Genomic DNA, 17,432 nt, shown 5'->3' with positions numbered 1-17,432 from the left:
GTTTTTCATATATACCTTCACTTATTATTAGCATACCTTATGGAACATTTAGGTGCATGTTGTGCTCGTAATCTCAGACGCTACAGTGACAAATCACATATTACAGAACTAACGGACACCCTGATCCAGTCACTGGCATGACTGATGTTACTCCGCTCCACTTCCAAACTCAGCAACTGGTGACAAGTGACTTTAAACACGGAAAGGGGGATTGCAGTTGTGCACCCATCACGTCACTGGATTTCAACTTTAATTTGGCACTAATGTACTGAGATGCTAGTGTCTATGAACTGCAGAAAATTTATTTTAATAGCATGCTGTTTTGTGGGGAAAAAATGTAGAACTGGAGTAGTTTCAGCATGAGCCCAAGCTTGCATAACCTTGGAAACATTGCTTGCTCAGTGTGCATAAGCAGTCAATATACAGTATGCTAGGATAGAACAAACTCCACTACATAAGAAAAGAAGACAACATATTAGGTCATCTAATTGGTGGCCATTTTAGTAATTTTGGATCACTCAGCAACACGCTACACTGTAACAAGAGGTTCTGTGTAGTATCCTAGTGATACCTGATAGAATGTTTGTAGTAAAATGCTGGTTTAGTTTCAGACTAGTGATGATGTGGCCAGTGTCCCAAGTTGGACAGTCGTTGCTGGATCTGGATAAGATCAGATCTGTGGTAGCGGTGTTCATGACTGAAGAACCCACAACTTCATCACTTGAGGATTTGTACTTTAATACAATGGCAACGAGGATATTTGGAAGCGATAAACCTGTCTCCTACAGAATTTACACCACGCTGCATCAACGGCGATCTGAAAAGGCCAGTAAATATTACCTGCATACTTGACATTTCCAACATGTGCACCTCATCCAGCTGTTCACTGTTACAAGTATCATCGTGGTGAGGATGTTCATTGCTGAAGGTGTCATCGTGAGTAACGTTTTGAGTCTGCAGCATCAGCAAACACGGCACAACAGAACACGGCAGGAACGCCGCATTCTCTAAACATCACTGAGCTTACGTGCAGCTGCACGTGACATAGTGGTGACAACCTGTCGCAGCTGGTCTGTCATCGTGCCCCTGTTATCACGCTTACATTCGGTTGCCAATAATGCAGCGGTCATAATCAATCAGAGGGGCTCCAGTTTGGTGCTCTAAAGTTCTGGGATGCTGCTTCGCTCAGTCTTCTTCAGCGCTATGTTCCCGACACTCACCAAAGGGTATTCTAGAATATAACAAGGTCCCGTCTTTTAGGAATTTCTCCACTCGGACTTTCAGTGGGCTGTAGGGGAAAGTAACCATGTTCTAAGAGTATGTAAGTGTGGTTAACTAAGGACATTTTTCATCCGACATCAAGAAAAGATGTACTAGGGTCAAGTACTCTCGTCATCTATCGGTTAATCATTTCCTGGTGTTTACTTTTCAGTAAACTAGACTGCAATTACTTCTTATCTGAGGTGCTCTTGTCGCATAGGCTCATTATTCTAATGAGACTACTGGATTTCGAGCGACAGAATCACCTGCGGTGTAGGAGACGGAGTCTGATCCACTGCCGGTGACACCTGTCACTCCAATCTGGGTTTTGTCCGACTAACTAGCAGTGCCTCAACTCTACCCAAGGGCAGGGACGATTGGGCAGCCGAGTGCATGACATAAATGGTTTCTCAGGGAAGCCGTGGTCACTCAGGTCTCATCCGTTTCTTTAAGTTACATTAGTCTCATATACACAATGACAAACAGAGGCAGTATATGTTTCAATAAGATTTTAATGAAGCAACTGCATCTTAGATAGCAAAGCGTGTGCTGCAGTAACCAGGATGATACAGCATGTTAAGATTAAAATTGTGACAAGGAGAGTAAAGCATACAAATAACACTACCATGTTGTCACTAGAATCAATAGACTAATTCCTACCTAAGCTATAATAGAGCACAGCGTGTTAAGCTCTAATTCTGCCCTTCAGGTTCCCCTGGGAAGACATCATCCCTCACACCTGAGCAAAGGCCTGAAGTCTGCAAAGGCAGCTGTAGCGAAGCATTCAGCAAGCAGCATACAGTCATGGTTCTCTGGCTGGAATCTCCCTCTAACGTGACAAGGAAGTGTATTTATATTAAAACAGCTGATGTTCTGAGAAACTGTCCGTATGTAAGGATGTGTGTTTTCTATGAATGTCAGAGACAAAACTTTATACCACGTTCACAGGGAACCTATCTTTCTGCAGCCTTGGAAGAAGCACAGAGTGAGCAAGAATGTCTTGTTTGAGAACAGAGTGCTGGCCTAGGCAAAAACAGTTAGACAGAAGGAAATAAAACAAGATCGAGAAAGTGGCTACTGTAACAATAATAAGGCAAAGCCGAATAAAATATATCTAGGATAAAGTTCACAGCGGCAGGCCTAGTATGCTAAGATTACGTGCAAAGAGCTATAACTAAAATGGCTACACAACACCCTCCCCTTGTTGGTTGAAGGTGGTTAAAAGCCTAAATGTACGTAAAAGCTACTAAAACTCAACCAAAGATACATGTAAAAATGTCAATAATGACAAGATAAAAGGACACATGAGCGTATGAAAGGACAATTTAAAATGTTAACATGTGGCATAAAAGGGACCGAATTTCAACAGTCAAAGTTATTTTTAGAATTCCCAATCGATTCCGGGACAATGGAGGACAGGAAATCTTCCACTTCGGCAGGTGTTAAAGTTGGAAAGGCATCGCCAAGAAGGACCAAGGAGCAGTCATGTTCCATAGCCTGAGCCTCAGCCAAGGCGGCATTCTGTCGTGTGCCCAGTGATGAGTCAAGAGCCACATCCTCATGGAAGGGCAACTCATAAGTAGCTTCCTGTAACAAACGCACCCTCAACGTGCATGTCTGGTAATGAAAACTCAGCGAGAACATCAACAGATCAGTGTCCAATGAAAGCAGGCACTGCATAGAAAGACAGACTTCCAGTGCATGTCTGAAAGAGCACCACAGGCATCGAAACACAAGCTGCACACAATGCAAAACCGGTCTGAATATCAGGGACCAGTCGCACTCCAATTGCTCCAGGAGTGTTGCTCCAAAATACTGCAACATTCATTCACGACACAGCTGCGCTTTCATTCCTCCTCGTTGCGGTGGCACAGCCATTGTGCATGAAAAATAGCAACAGCAAAACACCAGCTATTATAGCCAAAGTTATTGGAAATCCCCTGAAAATACTTGAGAAAATTGAGTGAATAGCTGATGTTATTAAACCGAATATGGAGGAGAAGGTGTGACTGAAACCAGAACCAACAGCCTTAAAGAAATTTGTGATTCCAGTGGTGCTGGCTGCATTAAATATCCATCCCACGAGTTCACCAAAGTGTCTCGGAATGTTGGTACTTAAAAGGGACTGTATCTCTGCTGACGAACTTGCCACCTGAAGTGCGCAGGTCTCACGTGCAGGTGTAAGAGCCACATGTTTTTGAAACAAAGGCTTGAGTCTGCTCATCTTGTCAAAATTCACATTAGAAGTAGCAATATGAGGCCAAATGTCCGCTACCTCATATTTTAGTGGGAGGAAAAAGTACGGTCCCGCAGCATGTAACAATCTTAGAGACTGAGACAACAAACCATTCCGGCTCGCATCCCACAAGTCTTCACCATTGAGGAGGACATATCTGCTGTTTGAAAGCACCTGGAACGTAGGTCTAATCAAGGGGACTGGAACTCTCTTCAAATAACAAGCCTAGTTCGCTGCAGACATGTTACACGCCCCATGCAAGGACAGCTGTTTAAAAACCATTGAATGTCTGACAAAAGTCTCGCATTCACTACCGCTAAGAAAGACTTCTTTCATGCCTCCGAGACATTTGTATTAGAAGGGTAGCTCCAACACCTCATGGATGTAACTATCTCCCGGCCACTCATATCTGCCTACCGGAATTTGCTTTAAACAGGAGGCGAATTGTAGTGTGGAAATAGGCAGATTAATCACCCAGTGTATTAAACACTCAGCAGAGGGTTATTTCAGCCACAGTAAAAGGCAATTTTTCTAATTTCTCGATGTTTAGCATGACATAAGAAACTTCTTTTTAAGCCATTAGTTGTTGCTGTTGCGTTAAATTAAAAGAAGAAAATATTTCCCTTGCGCTGACATGTTGCCAGGGAACGCGACCCGTCTTCAATGTTTGAAGTGCCCAACCCAACTGCATAATGGACCTTAGCTGACTATCTATGGTGTAAATAAGACATATCTGTTTATATAAAGTCTACAACAGAAGAGACTATATTATTTAAGATGTATGTCCGGTCGCACAGGATATTAATCCCATTATCTACAACAGCTAATGCCTTTTTAAAATTTTCCTGGTCTATTTGCCTTAACCGGGTAGCAGCTTCGTGTTGTGAAAGCTTCCAAATGTCATTATATACTTCATATAAGAAACTTTTTCTGTGTTGTTTTCTAGGGCCTAACAGGAAGTCCTGAAAGTTGGTGTTATTAGACAGAAGACTGAGGTGTTCTCTAACCACGTCTAGTGAGGAAGTTCTTAACCATTGCTGGCATAATTTCCCTAACACTGTATGTTGTTACTTTACCCGCATGTTTGGATGATATATAGAAAGGGTCCGGCCTACTAGTTCTAAAAAAAAAAACCCCCGAGGAGTTAAAGCTTTTTTGTCACTTATTGGCCACAATAATTACCCGCCAGGACATGTAAATGAAACATTAAATGCACCATTCTGGAGCCAATCATCGAGCTGATCTTCAGTTGCATTTATGTATTTTTGCCATTTATAAAATTTTGCATGGGCAGGTATACTGGGCGTGTTCAATTCCTTAATCTTTGCTAAGCCTAAACAACACGTTTGTTGTACAGTTTCATTTAAAACTATCATTTGAACAGGTATCAGGCATGCTCTAAATAAAGCTTCCTTCCCCCGTATTTGCCAATGTCTAGTTCCCCACACTTTTTAAGTCAATCGACTTCAGCCAATATTCATAGCCTTCTATAGTCACCTGGAAACAAAGGAATTCGAATATATAAATTTTGTATTTGTCAATAATATACGTATGTTTTCTGTAGGTGGCAATTTAAAATAATACGACTCAGCATTTTTAACATCGTGCCCAGAAAAATATGTAAACTTTTCAGCATACGTTTTAGAATGCCCTTGCGGGGGAGTTGGACAATGTTACCATTGTGTATAATTAAAAACAGTCTTTGGTGTGCTTGCTCTGTGGTTGAAATGGTTCCCATAATAACTATAGCAAAACATATCACCATAATTCTCTTTAGATTGATAAACATCTTTGTTTTCAAATACAGTATAATAATGCAAATCAGTCATCATAGGATCAATTGTTTTCACATCCCAATCATCAAAAACAACTCCGGGTATTATTAAATAGTTCATTGAAAATTTAAACACATATGGTATTTGAATGACCTCCGTAGGGACGTATATATCAAAAATTACTTTATCCCAAAAAATCCCATCAGGAACTGGTATAGCAGACATGTTCGCAAAGGAGAAGTCTCTGCGGACCTTGTGAGAAGAATAATGTGGTTTTAGGACCTCATCTACCAGTTCAACTGTTGATTTTTAGGAAGAAAAATGACCATGTATTAATAAAAAGAAAGTGATGACAAACCCAATCCAAAGCAGGATGGCTAGTACAGTCAAAGAAAACCACAGATAGTTCTATGGAAGAATGAAATAAGTTACTTTAAGCCAATTTATCAGCTTATGTGTTTTTGACTGTTCTGGAATCGCAGAGGCAAATGAGTCTGAGACATCATCGTTGATATCTGCAAAATATCCAGAAGCAGTTTAGCAAAAACTGGAGCCGTGTTGATTGGTGGAATTGGTGTTTCCCACGGTGGCACAGAATAAATATCACCATCCGTCTGTGCTGAAGTTGTATCAAATCAATCAATTATCTCTGTATTATTTGTTGTTAGTGGACCCAATGCAAGATCATTTTCCACCCTCCCCATGCTCAGAGAGGTGTCGGTGTTGCTGCTTACAACTTGTAGAGGAACTTCTTGACCAGTAGTGAGAGGGATTAGTGAACTACTGGCTGTTCCTTTTGGTCGGCTGTGCAGGATCGGCCTTATGGTGTAGTTTGACACTGTCGATGGAGACAAAACGATTTTCTTTGGCACCTGCCAACGGTGGTAGAATAACAGTTCTGGTACCGTGTATTCCCAAGACTAGGACAGGTGCACGATAAGAAGGACCAAATTCCTTTTTCACAGCAACCTTTTCACGTACTAGATCCCCCCTCTAGGAATCCAGCCGGTAGGCGTTACATGTACATCCTTAATTCCTGTGGAGGCAGCACTGGCAGAAGAGCTGTCATCACGGAACTGTTGTAATTCCTGTAAGACAGTGACACATTCATTTATGTCAAAGGGTGTTTCTGCCGCCTCCACGCCAGGACCATCAAGATCTGGAACATACATTTGAGTTTCGAACAGGTACTCATATGAAGTACACCTCCCAGGGACCTTCTAGGCAGATTGTTAAGTGCTCTCTGGAATTCACACAGGTGATTAAGCCAACTACGACCCGTACCTAAGAATCTGGCTGTTAAGGATTGCTTTAAATCATGGTTTAATTGCTCCACTACACTATTTCCCTTAGAATGAAATGGAGACGAGTACTGGAGTTGGACCCCCAATGAAGCCATGGCGTCCCTGAATGCCCTTGAGGCGAAAGCAGGGCCCTGGTCCGAGTGGAAAGCCGCAACTGCATATGTACCGATAAAGACCCGCAAGTCTTTAATAACAGTCTGAGTGTCTGCCGAGCATTGTGGCCACACCCATAGAAATCTGGAGCAGGAGTCAACAGCGACTAGGATGTATTTGTATGCACTGTCCGGTGTTAGGGGGCCGCAATGGTTCAAGTACACACATTGTAAAGGTTTGTTGGAAATTAGGAATGGTGACTGCAGTGGGCATTTAGCAGTGGAAACTTTAATTGGTTGGCAGATGTCACAACAATGGACATATTGCTTAACCTCTTCATACATACCTGGCCACCAATATCCGGCTTGTAACAATGATATTGTAGCCGCTACACTAGCATGGGCAGCTGCTACCCCTTCATGAGCTGCTTTAATCAACTCTGGTCTTATATCTTTGTTGGGAATATCTCGCACCCCTATGCCTGGTATTTTAACCTCAGCGTTCAAGCAGCTGCCCATTCGGTAGTAATATTTAGCAGGAAATGCTTTTGAAGGGCGTACCATCGGCCGTAGCTTTCACAGCAGCCCATATGTCGTCATCCGGTTTCGCACTTAAGCGATTTACTGCAGCAACAGCAGCCATAGCTACTGCTGACTTTGCGGCTTCATCATCCAATGTATTCCCAGCGATGTGTATTCCTATGCGCTGGTGTCCAAGTGTATGCACAACATGGACAGTTGGTAGCGTTTCCTTCAGATCCGATACTTTCCCCCACAGAAGTCTGTGTTTAATGGTGTTGCCTTTAGAATCTCTGAACCCATTCTGGCATCTGAAATGCAGGTATTCATTGAAGGACTGGACACAATAGTACGAAACACAAACAATCAATGTGTACTGTGCAGGATCGGTATGTTCCAGTGCCATCACCAGAGCTTTCAGTTCTGCTAGTTGTGCTGTGCAATCCCCTAGGGATTGCTTAAATGTGTGTAGGGGACAAAATGTATTGTCCTCCATATAGCCGCTTACGACTGGGCAAGTAGCGGAGTATTGATGCTCTGTGCCAATTGCAGGTTATGCAGAGCTATCGGTGTACATGACTCCATGATATTATTCAATAGGCAATGTGTTTGCTGGAACTGGGTATTCTAGTTTGTATTGCAAGAATTCTTGAGTTTGTAATTTTGGGTCAAAAACGTAGTCTACATCAGTGGCTGTCAAAGACGTGGCCCATTGTATCCAACATGAATGTAATGCTTTAGTGTTAGGAACGCTGGCTTTTGTGACAGCCTCTAGGGCTGGGATTGGAGAAACTACAATAATGCGTTTGCCCTGGGCTTGGGGTCTTTCTTTAATGACATCCATCTGAACAGCAGTGAGAGAAACTACAATAATGCGTTTGCCCTGGGCTTGGGGTCTTTCTTTAATGACATCCATCTGAACAGCAGTGAGAATTTTCTCAGTGGGAGCAAAGCGTTGTTCTGCTGCTGAGTACAAATGTGATTTTTAAGCAATAAAGACGGTCTCACCCTCATTAAAGGTTACATAAGTGAAACAAAACAGCAATTACTCTGATGACCAAGTGCGTTTTGTTGTCCCTTGTGTGTAGGAGTTATGCTGCAAGCATGTCTGTCTGCAGGTCTCTAAGAATGCATGTATGTTCGACTGTCCAAAATTTACTTGAAAAGTCTGAACGTATTAAGTCATATAAGGGTTTTATATGTGACGCATAATCTGGAATGTAAGTTCTGCCAAAATTTAGGAAACACAATAGAGATTGGAGTTTTTTAAAATCATATTTGGAGGTTGTAATTGTGCGCATTTTTCTAATAATTTTGGCGCTAGGCTCTTTCCTTCACTCAATAGCTCATATCCCAGAAACAGGACACTGAGGAAGGCTATTTTAGTTTTTTTGAAGTTGTAGACAAATTCAGCAAATCCCATAACAATGCGGGCTACCCGTCTTAAATGTTCAGGGGTGTGGAATTTATTAAAATATCTACTTGTCCAGGGGACAGGTTGCTTTTCAAATCTACTTGTCCTGTAAAAAGATCTACTTGTCCCTCTGGAGCCATATAGTGTGGCAACAGATTATGGCAGCAATCTCTTAATGTAAAAGCTCTGATAATAGCCTCTCTGATTATGCCAGGGCTACTACCATAGTAGGGCTTGAATACTTGCAGTTTCAATCCCTATTGTAGCAATTTCCTTATCTTGCCACCTTTCTGCAGATCTGCATACTGGGGCTGGAGGAAGCAGTAAGCAATAATTCCAGGGCTGGAATGCCTTTGAGTTTGCAAACCTACTAACCTGCATGTTTTAAAGATTTTCACCAGCTTCTCTCTAATATTTTCCCATAATAAGAAAGGTTGGAAGTTTACTCCTGACAATGGCAAAATTAGAACTTCTTCCAGGGTTGGGAAGAAAGTGGCTGGAGGGAAAATGAACTTGCAAATGCTCAATAGATTTTCACATGAGCAAATCTACACATGCGTATTTACCCATGCTAAAATACAGTTCACAAATATTGGGGTACGATTTCCTGGTATACTTCTCTTGAAAGCCACTAATTCAAAGACATATAAAATGGGTGCACTTTTGTGACTTTCTTTAAGAATTTGGGGCCACATGTAGGTAGGTTCAGATTTGCGACTCGCAATTTGCGACTCGCAAATCCGAATGTCGGATGGTGTCCCTGACACTATCTGCGATTCGCAAGGGGGGTCGCAAATGCCCACCTCATGAATAATCATGCGGTGGGTTGCAATTTGCAACCCCCTTGCGAATGGCGGCCCTCACAGGGATGGTGGCCTGCTGGAGACAGCAGACCACCATGTCTGTGACTGCTTTTCAATAAAGCATTTTTTTTGGTAATGCAGCCCGTTTTCCTTAAAGGAAAACGAGATGCATTACAAAAACGAAAAATGAAAGGTTTTAGTTTAATTTTTTCAGAGCAGGCAGTGGTCCACAGGACCACTGCCTGCTCTGAAAAAATGTTTACAGTGACATTCACAACGGGGAAGGGGTCCCACGGGGACCCCTTCCCTTTTGCGAATGGGTTAGCACCCATTTGAAATGGGTGCAAACTGCGATTGGTTTGCGCCCGCGGTCATAAAACAATCCTACATTGCACTGCGAGTTGCAATTAGGAAGGGAACACCCCTTTCTAATTGCGAGTCGCAAACCAGGTTTGCGATTCGGTAACCAGGTTACCGAATCGCAAAACTGGGTTTGTGCATCGCGATGTGCTTTTTGCACATCGCAAACAGCTAAATTTGCTGTTTGCGACATGCAAAAAGCTACCTACATATGGGTCTTGGTCCCTAATTAGGTCTGGTGTTAACAAAGACATTTTGTTTTTATTAAACTTCTATTTCTCTCTCTATCGGCTGGCTTTACTGTGAGTGATCGCATTCTGCTCTTCCACAAGGAGCATATTGGCACACAAAGTAGTTTTGTTCAGTGTAAGGAACTACAGCGGCAATCAGTGACGTAACAAAACTGGAGGGTGCCCCTTTGCAAAGAACATGGAGGATCCCCCTCTTCAGACTCACTCAGGGCAGGTGCTGTGCTGAAGGGGTCCCCTGGAGGGCAGCTGCAGGCCTTTGTTATGCCACTGGTGGCAACGTGTGCTTTTAGAGTTCAAAAACTTTTGGGGGGGGGTTTGCCAGTGCTTGTTACAATGTTGAGGGCCTGGTAGCTCCCACAACAATAAAGTGTTACAAAAGTCATGTCAAAACAAGACACGCATTGATGAAACTAAAAGACTTATAAAAATATGTCGGATCAGTTTACTTTTTTCAGTGTTTGTTTATTTTCATGCTTCCCATAATCGTGTTGAAAATGGTTACACTGATTTTCCATTAGAAATATTTTTTGGGAAATTCTAGCATGCATCAACACATTTTACTAAATGACACTTCAAAGAAATAGCACCTAAAATTTCCTGGTAGCAAAACTTTTTCCCTACTTGCATTTTTTCTGAACATTTTATTTTAAAAGCAAAGACTCTTCTCTCTTGCTTACAAGCTTCTGCAGACATTTGCATTTAATCAGAGAGCATTCTGGGAGCATTATACTTAGCCTCGTAGCCTAAACTTTACAAACATGTGTGTACAGTTTTTTTTTTTTTTGTACTGGAACCAACGTCAGTAGTGAAATGTGATCTTAAAACATTTATTTACAATACTCGCCCTAATAATGAAGGCTTTCAAATAATGAACCATAAATACAAGTTCGAACAGCATTATCTTTTGGAAACACATTACCTCAACTGCAGAGAGTTTCACTCTCTGTAAACTGGCAGCCAAAGGGTTTGAGCTGCAGATGGTTGGGCCTACTTGTCCCAAGGACAAAGTAAACATGAAAACTTGTTGCCCTTGACCCCAAACAAGATGTCCCGGGCAATAGGAATTCCACATCCCTGAATGTTGTAGTAATTCATCATCAAATTGCAGTCACACAAGCTCCGAACAGTCCTGGGCTGTTCTTGTACCCCTGGGGTAAGCTACAGAATTTTTCCTGAGAGCCTAGTGCGCTGAAATTTAAGTCTCTACTCTCAGGCGCTATATTCTGGCAGAAGACACCACGGGAAATATCCAGTGTTGTTTTGTATTTTTTGCACACTATGTTGTTCATCAGTGCTGTGCTATTTGAGTTTTGTATAGCATATGTGCGTGTATGACTGTTTAAGTGTCTGTAGTTTAGGACTATTCTGTATGAATGATCCGGTTTAGCTACTGGGAATAAAGGATTATTCATGGGAGAGACGCAGGGTTCAATTACATCCTGGTACTCTAGTTGTGTGAGGATTTCTCTCACGGGTGCTTTTGCATCATGTTTTATAGGATACGGAGGTTGAGGTTCATTTGTAATAGGTATTACGCGGTAGGAGGATTCTTTATCCCATCCTTCATGGTTGCGATATAACGCAGGTACCTGCGCAAATGCCCAATCGATGGCGTAGGATTCAGCGAGTTCCTCTGGAACAAGGGGCGAGAAAGAAGGTTTAATAACCCCTTCCCCATATAGGCAGGTACAGACAAATTCAGGTGGCCAATCTTGTTCGGCCAACAAGATAAGATATATATATTTTCCAAGCGATCCCAAAAGATTGCGTCTATTGTGCGTTCAATGTCTCCTTCTAACTGTAGCATTACTTTATACACCCTATCAGGCGTGGAGACTCACGTGTCCGCAGTTTCTACTTGTAGAAAGTCATCAGTTGCTTTCGAAAATTAGAGCCTGACCAAAAGTTGGCGGCGCCATGTCACGTAGGCTCTCATTATCCTAAAGAGACTACTGGATTTCGAGTGACATAATCGCCTGCGGTGAAGGAGACGGAGTCGGATCCACTGCCAGTGACACCTGTCACTCCAATCCGGGTTTTGTCATACTAACTAGCAGTGCCTCATCACTACCCAAGGGCAGAGACGATTGGGCAGCCGAGCGCATGACATAAATGGTTTCCTCAAGGAAGCCGTAGTCACTCAGGTCTCATCCGTTTCTCTCGGTTACATTGGTCTCACATACACAATGACAAACAGAGGCATTATAGGTTTCAATAAGATTTTAATGAAGTGACTGCATCTTAGATAGCAAAGAGTGTGCTGCAATAACCAGGATGATACAGCATGTTAAGATTAAAATTGTGATGAGGAGAGTAAAGCATAGAAATAACGCTACCATGTTGTAACTAGAATCAATAAACAGATTCCTACCTAGGCTATAATAGAGCACGGCGTGCTTAGCTCTAATTCTGCTCTTCAGGTTCCCCTGGGAAGACATCATCCCTCATACCTGAGTAAAGGCCTGAAGTCTGCAAAGGCAGCTGTAGCGAAGCATCCAGCAATCAGCATACAGTCATGGTTCTTTTTCTGGAATCTCCCTCTAACGTGTAAGGGACAGGGAAGTGTTTTTATAATAAAACAGCTGATCTTCTGAGAAACTGTCCATGTGTAAGGATGTGTGTTTTCTATGGATGTCAGAGACAAAACTTTATACCACTTTCACCGACAACCTATCTTTCCTCGGAAGAAGCACAGAGTGAGCAAGAATGTCTTGTTTGAGACCAGAGTGCTGGCCTAGGCAAAAAAAGTTAGATAGAAGGAAATAAAACAAGACAGTAAAAGTGGCTACTATAACAATAATAAAGCAAAGCCGAATAAAATATATCTACGTTAAAGTGGACAGCGTCAGGCCTAGTATGCTAAAATAACTTGCATAGAGCTATAACTAAAATGGGTACACAACACTCTCACAAAGTGTTTTTCTATGATGTTTGGGCATTCTGCAATCCTTGTGACTATTTACAAATATTCTATGTTTCTTTTTATTTATAAGTAGAAAATTTTAGGTAACCTATATAATAAAATCAGTAACTTGTAGGGTATGAAAACAAACATGTTCGGAAAGGTTTTCCAAAAATGAAAAAGTAAATTTTGTAACAAACATTTTAGTCAAACTTTCTTTATTGAATGTTCAAGATACCTCAATAAAACATAACACACTTTCTGAGCATGACAGCTGCAAAAGGATTCATTGTTAATGGAACTCACAGTTTCGAATACAATATGTATCAGCAGGCAAGTGAATAGTACATACAATATTACAAAATAAAATAAGTAAATAAAAAAAAGAAAAATATTAAAAGACAACTTATACTATGAATGTTGATCAGTCGGCAGCCTTAAACTCAGCACACAAGTGAGATCTCATTGATTTGAATGGCCGCTTTCCCTCAGCGTTCGAAGCCCTATCATCTGTGAGAAGTCATACCTGGACCAGGTGGCGTGCTCGTGTCCACGTAGGACAGGCTGTCAGTGAAAGGACCTTGGATAGGAATGAAACTAGGGGGCCCCATTTAAACTCAAAGTTTTGGACACTGTCTTCGAGGATACTGTCAAGGCATTCCATGATTAGAACCTGTCACAGTCTAGCGTGCCATTTAGTCATGGACGGGGCTGTCGATTCCTTCCAGGCTGCAGCCAATATCATTTTAGCGGCTCCCAGACACAACCAAAGGATTGCTCTGTCCTGTCACTCGATATTTGGTGTTTGATGGATTTGTCTTGTAATCCCACGAGAGCAAATCCTGGTGAAGCCGGTATGGGATTTCCCAGAATCTCTTTGATATCGGCTAAGATTTCTGACCAATATGAGTGGATCACGAGGCAATCCAACCAAATATGCCAGAAGTCACCCAGGAGTCCACATCCCCTCCAACAGATCTTGGTGGTGTTAAGGAAGATTTTCTAGAGTTTTGTGGGGTATTAGTACCAGTCGTATAAGAGTATGTAATGGGCTTCCCTCAACCCCATGGAGTGGTTATACTGCGGAATGTCCTTCCACAATCAACTCCATTGGTCTTTTGTGATTGTCTTGCCCAGTTTGTGGGACTAAAACTTTATATGGTGGGGGAGGAGTGTGAGGCACTGCATCCAGTAATAGGGTATAAAGTTGGGAAATTGCCCCTCTCGAGTCTGTCTGGTTTCTCACAAGTTTTTCAACAGGGGAAAGATCCCTCACAGCTGCCCCCTAATCTTGGGTTAGAGAAGCAAATGATGTAACAGTGTTAATGGTATCTCTCCAATGAGGGCAACCAAAAGTCTCTTTGACAGTTCTCAAAGGTGAGCATATTCCACCCCCCCCCCCCATGAAACAAGTCGGATATGATAAGACATTGTCCTATTCTCTATCTCCCAAACTACTCCTGGAAAAATGCCAGAGGGAAGGCTGGATTTAAAATGTATAGGCGTAAATAGAAATGGGAATTGGGCCCAGGCTCCTAATTTATTGACACTGTCCCAGCTGTCGAGTCATTTTTGTGGGAGCGCTCAAGTATACATTGATAGGTTTATTGGTTTTGGGTTTCCATAATAGATCCCAGATACAGTGTCCCCTAACAGAGCAACGTAATTGTGCCGCCTTGTAGTAGAGAAAAACCTGTGAGATCTATTCTAAATTGTTGGAGCAATGGGGGGTAGTTGGCTTTATAGAAGTCAGAAATTTGTGGGGTAAGTTTAATGCCCAGGTAAGTAAGTTCTTTCTTTGCACACTGAAAGGGGTGTTATCTCGGCAGAGAAAAGGGTTAAATTGAGGATATATGACTTGGACAGATTAACCCGATATCCAGCTACTTTCTCGAATCTGAAGAGTTGGCGCTGTAGAGGTAGGAGTGAGGTTATTGGGGATGGTAAGAATAAAAAAACAAGGTCCGCGAAGAGAGAGATCTTATGATTCGTGGAGCCAAAGGGTATCGCCATAATCTCCACCTCCTTTCGCAGCCAGAGGTTCTATACTAAGGATGAATAGGAGAGGAGAGATTAGGCAATCCTGGCATGTGCCGCTCTCCAAGTCAAAGGTCCCAGAACTTATTCCATTCACTAGAACCCTGGCAATAGCAGCAGTATAATTTGCTTGCACCACTGTGATAAATTTCTCAGTAGTGCCGAAGTGTTTCATAGTTTGAAATAAAAAAAGACCAATCTAACGGGTTAAATGCTTTTTCGGCATCTAACGTGACCAGTACTGCTGGGACGCTTTCTTAGTGGCCTTTACAATTAAACGGATTACCCTTCGTAGATTGTCATGAGTTTGTCTCCCTTTTATAAATTCAGACTGGTCCGGATGGATCAATTCTTGTAAAAATTCCTTCTATTCGGTTGGGAAGGATTTTGGTGTATAATTTCGAGTCTAGCTTTAATAAGGCTATGGGTCTATAAGAGGAGCAATATTGTGGCTCTTTCCCGGATTTGGGGAGGATTGATATGAGAGTTTCGCTCACATATCGTTTGACTACCGGTTCTGTAGCAATGCGATTAAACAATCTAGTTAAGTGTGGTAGAAGTTCTGAGCTGAAAGTTTTATAGAATTGGGCTGTTAAGCCATCTGGCCAAGGTGACTTATGAATTTTGAGGGAAGCTATTTCCCTTCGCACTTCATCCTCTTCAATGGAATCACTTAAAGCCTCATTTTGTTCTTGAGTGACCTGTGGGAGGGGAATCCCCTCTAGGTATTGTAGTTGGTCAGTCTTCCTCAGATCATCTGCTGTGTACACACATTAATAAAAATCCCTAAAAGCATTCACTTTATCATTTTCCGTCTGCGCTTCTTCTCTATTCCCTAAATTAATATGTTGCATTTAGTCTTTTTCTTGTTTTATTCTCAATTGCCCTGCTAGCCAGATTCCAACCTTATTACCCTGAGTGTACACCCCATGTTTGAGGCGAAGCATAGTGAGTTCTGCTCTATTGGTATGGACCGCATGTAATTTCCCTCTAATGGACGTAACTTTTTTTGGGCTTGTAAAGAGGGGGATTTGTTGTGTGCCTGCTCTGCCAATTTTAACTCATTCTCTAATGTCAAGCGTTCCTGGGTTTTCTGCCTAGAAAGGGGGGACATAAGAGATATACATTTCCCACAAAAAAAAACTTAAAATGCATCCCAATTATTAGGGAGATTGGTATCTCAGGGGTCATTCAGGGCAAAGAACTCCCCTACGCCTTTACGTAACTCATCTGGAATAAACTGTCTCGCGTGAGAGTGGCACGGAAAAACCATCTACGGTGTTTAGGGGTACCCAGATTCCAGTCTAGAATAAGCACTACTGGGGCATGATCAGAAATGATCATGGGATGAAAGTCAGATGACAAAATAGTGGGAGTGAGGGATTGACTTATGAAAATATAATATAGGCAGGAGTAGGTACGATGAGAGTGAGAGAAGAAGGTGAAGTCCTTAACCTCTGGATGTATGCATCTTCAAGCATCAATTAGCCCTGTTTCCTGAAGAATCATTTTCAGAGGTTTAGAGAAGCTTGCAGTGGGTGTGTGTATTGGATAGGAGCTATCGGGTATCAAAAATATCTAAAACCTTCACAATATAAAAGCATACACTATTAAAAATAGTGAAACATCAAGGTTTCTAAATGGGAATGGCCATAGAATGCAGCTTTAACTGTCAACTCCTGGAAAAATAATCTAAGCATGTAACAATACCATGGCTAACAGGAGTCCTGAAGACAATGTTTCTTCAATCCTTACATTATAAAGCCAGGTGCATCATGCACCCTCCAGCATTATTAAATAAGAACCAAGTATTATACATACCATAAAATCCAAATACAAAACCAGAATATTGTACACGCCATAAAAAAAACATATCAGGGCCATATTATCTCACCACCTGTTTCGTTATGCACCAGACCCTGAATAAATATTTAGAAATGGCAATAACAATGGGCTGATCAGTATTCGTCCTCAGACCTCTTAGTACTTCAAAGCAGCGAGTAAAACCAAAATTGCGACAGGCTGGAATTATCCAAGCAGAACCTATACTTCCTATAAACTGGAACTCTATTTCTTCCCCCTGACATCAAGATGGACACAAGTTGTCCACCATCAACTGCCCCCTGTGACTCCACTTACTTGGGAAAGAACAAATTGGGAGATTACCATGCCTAAACTGTAGCTATAATGTTCTCGCCAGATGAATTACATTAAGGCAACTTTCCAAACAATAAAAATCCATAAAACTTAAAAATCATGTGGTCAAGATGCCTTGGAAAGGCACTCTTAATAAAATTTAAAAACATATAATCCCTGTAGCATTTAATAAATTCGTCTTGAGGGATGGAATGACAGGCCTCTACTGGATTGTGCCACAGATTACGCTTCCCTGAATTTTCCAGTGTGTCCTTGACATATCTCAACCAAGGTAATCTGTCCGCCCTGGCAACCTCTAAAGCCTCCTTGAGGGCAGATCTAT

The 17,432-nt window shown here is 41.9% G+C and overlaps 1 protein-coding gene across 1 annotated transcript in view; it reads right to left on the bottom strand.

Moving 5' to 3' along the window:
* The window catches only part of AP5M1 (adaptor related protein complex 5 subunit mu 1), a 132,104-nt gene that overhangs the window by 102,616 nt on the left and 12,056 nt on the right, over positions 1-17,432 (bottom strand). The window lies entirely within an intron of this gene.

The sequence above is a fragment of the Pleurodeles waltl genome, chromosome 9, assembly GCF_031143425.1.
Source record: "Pleurodeles waltl isolate 20211129_DDA chromosome 9, aPleWal1.hap1.20221129, whole genome shotgun sequence".
In the NCBI taxonomy this organism is placed as follows: domain Eukaryota; kingdom Metazoa; phylum Chordata; class Amphibia; order Caudata; family Salamandridae; genus Pleurodeles; species Pleurodeles waltl.
This window is presented reverse-complemented; position numbering and strand designations above follow the sequence as displayed.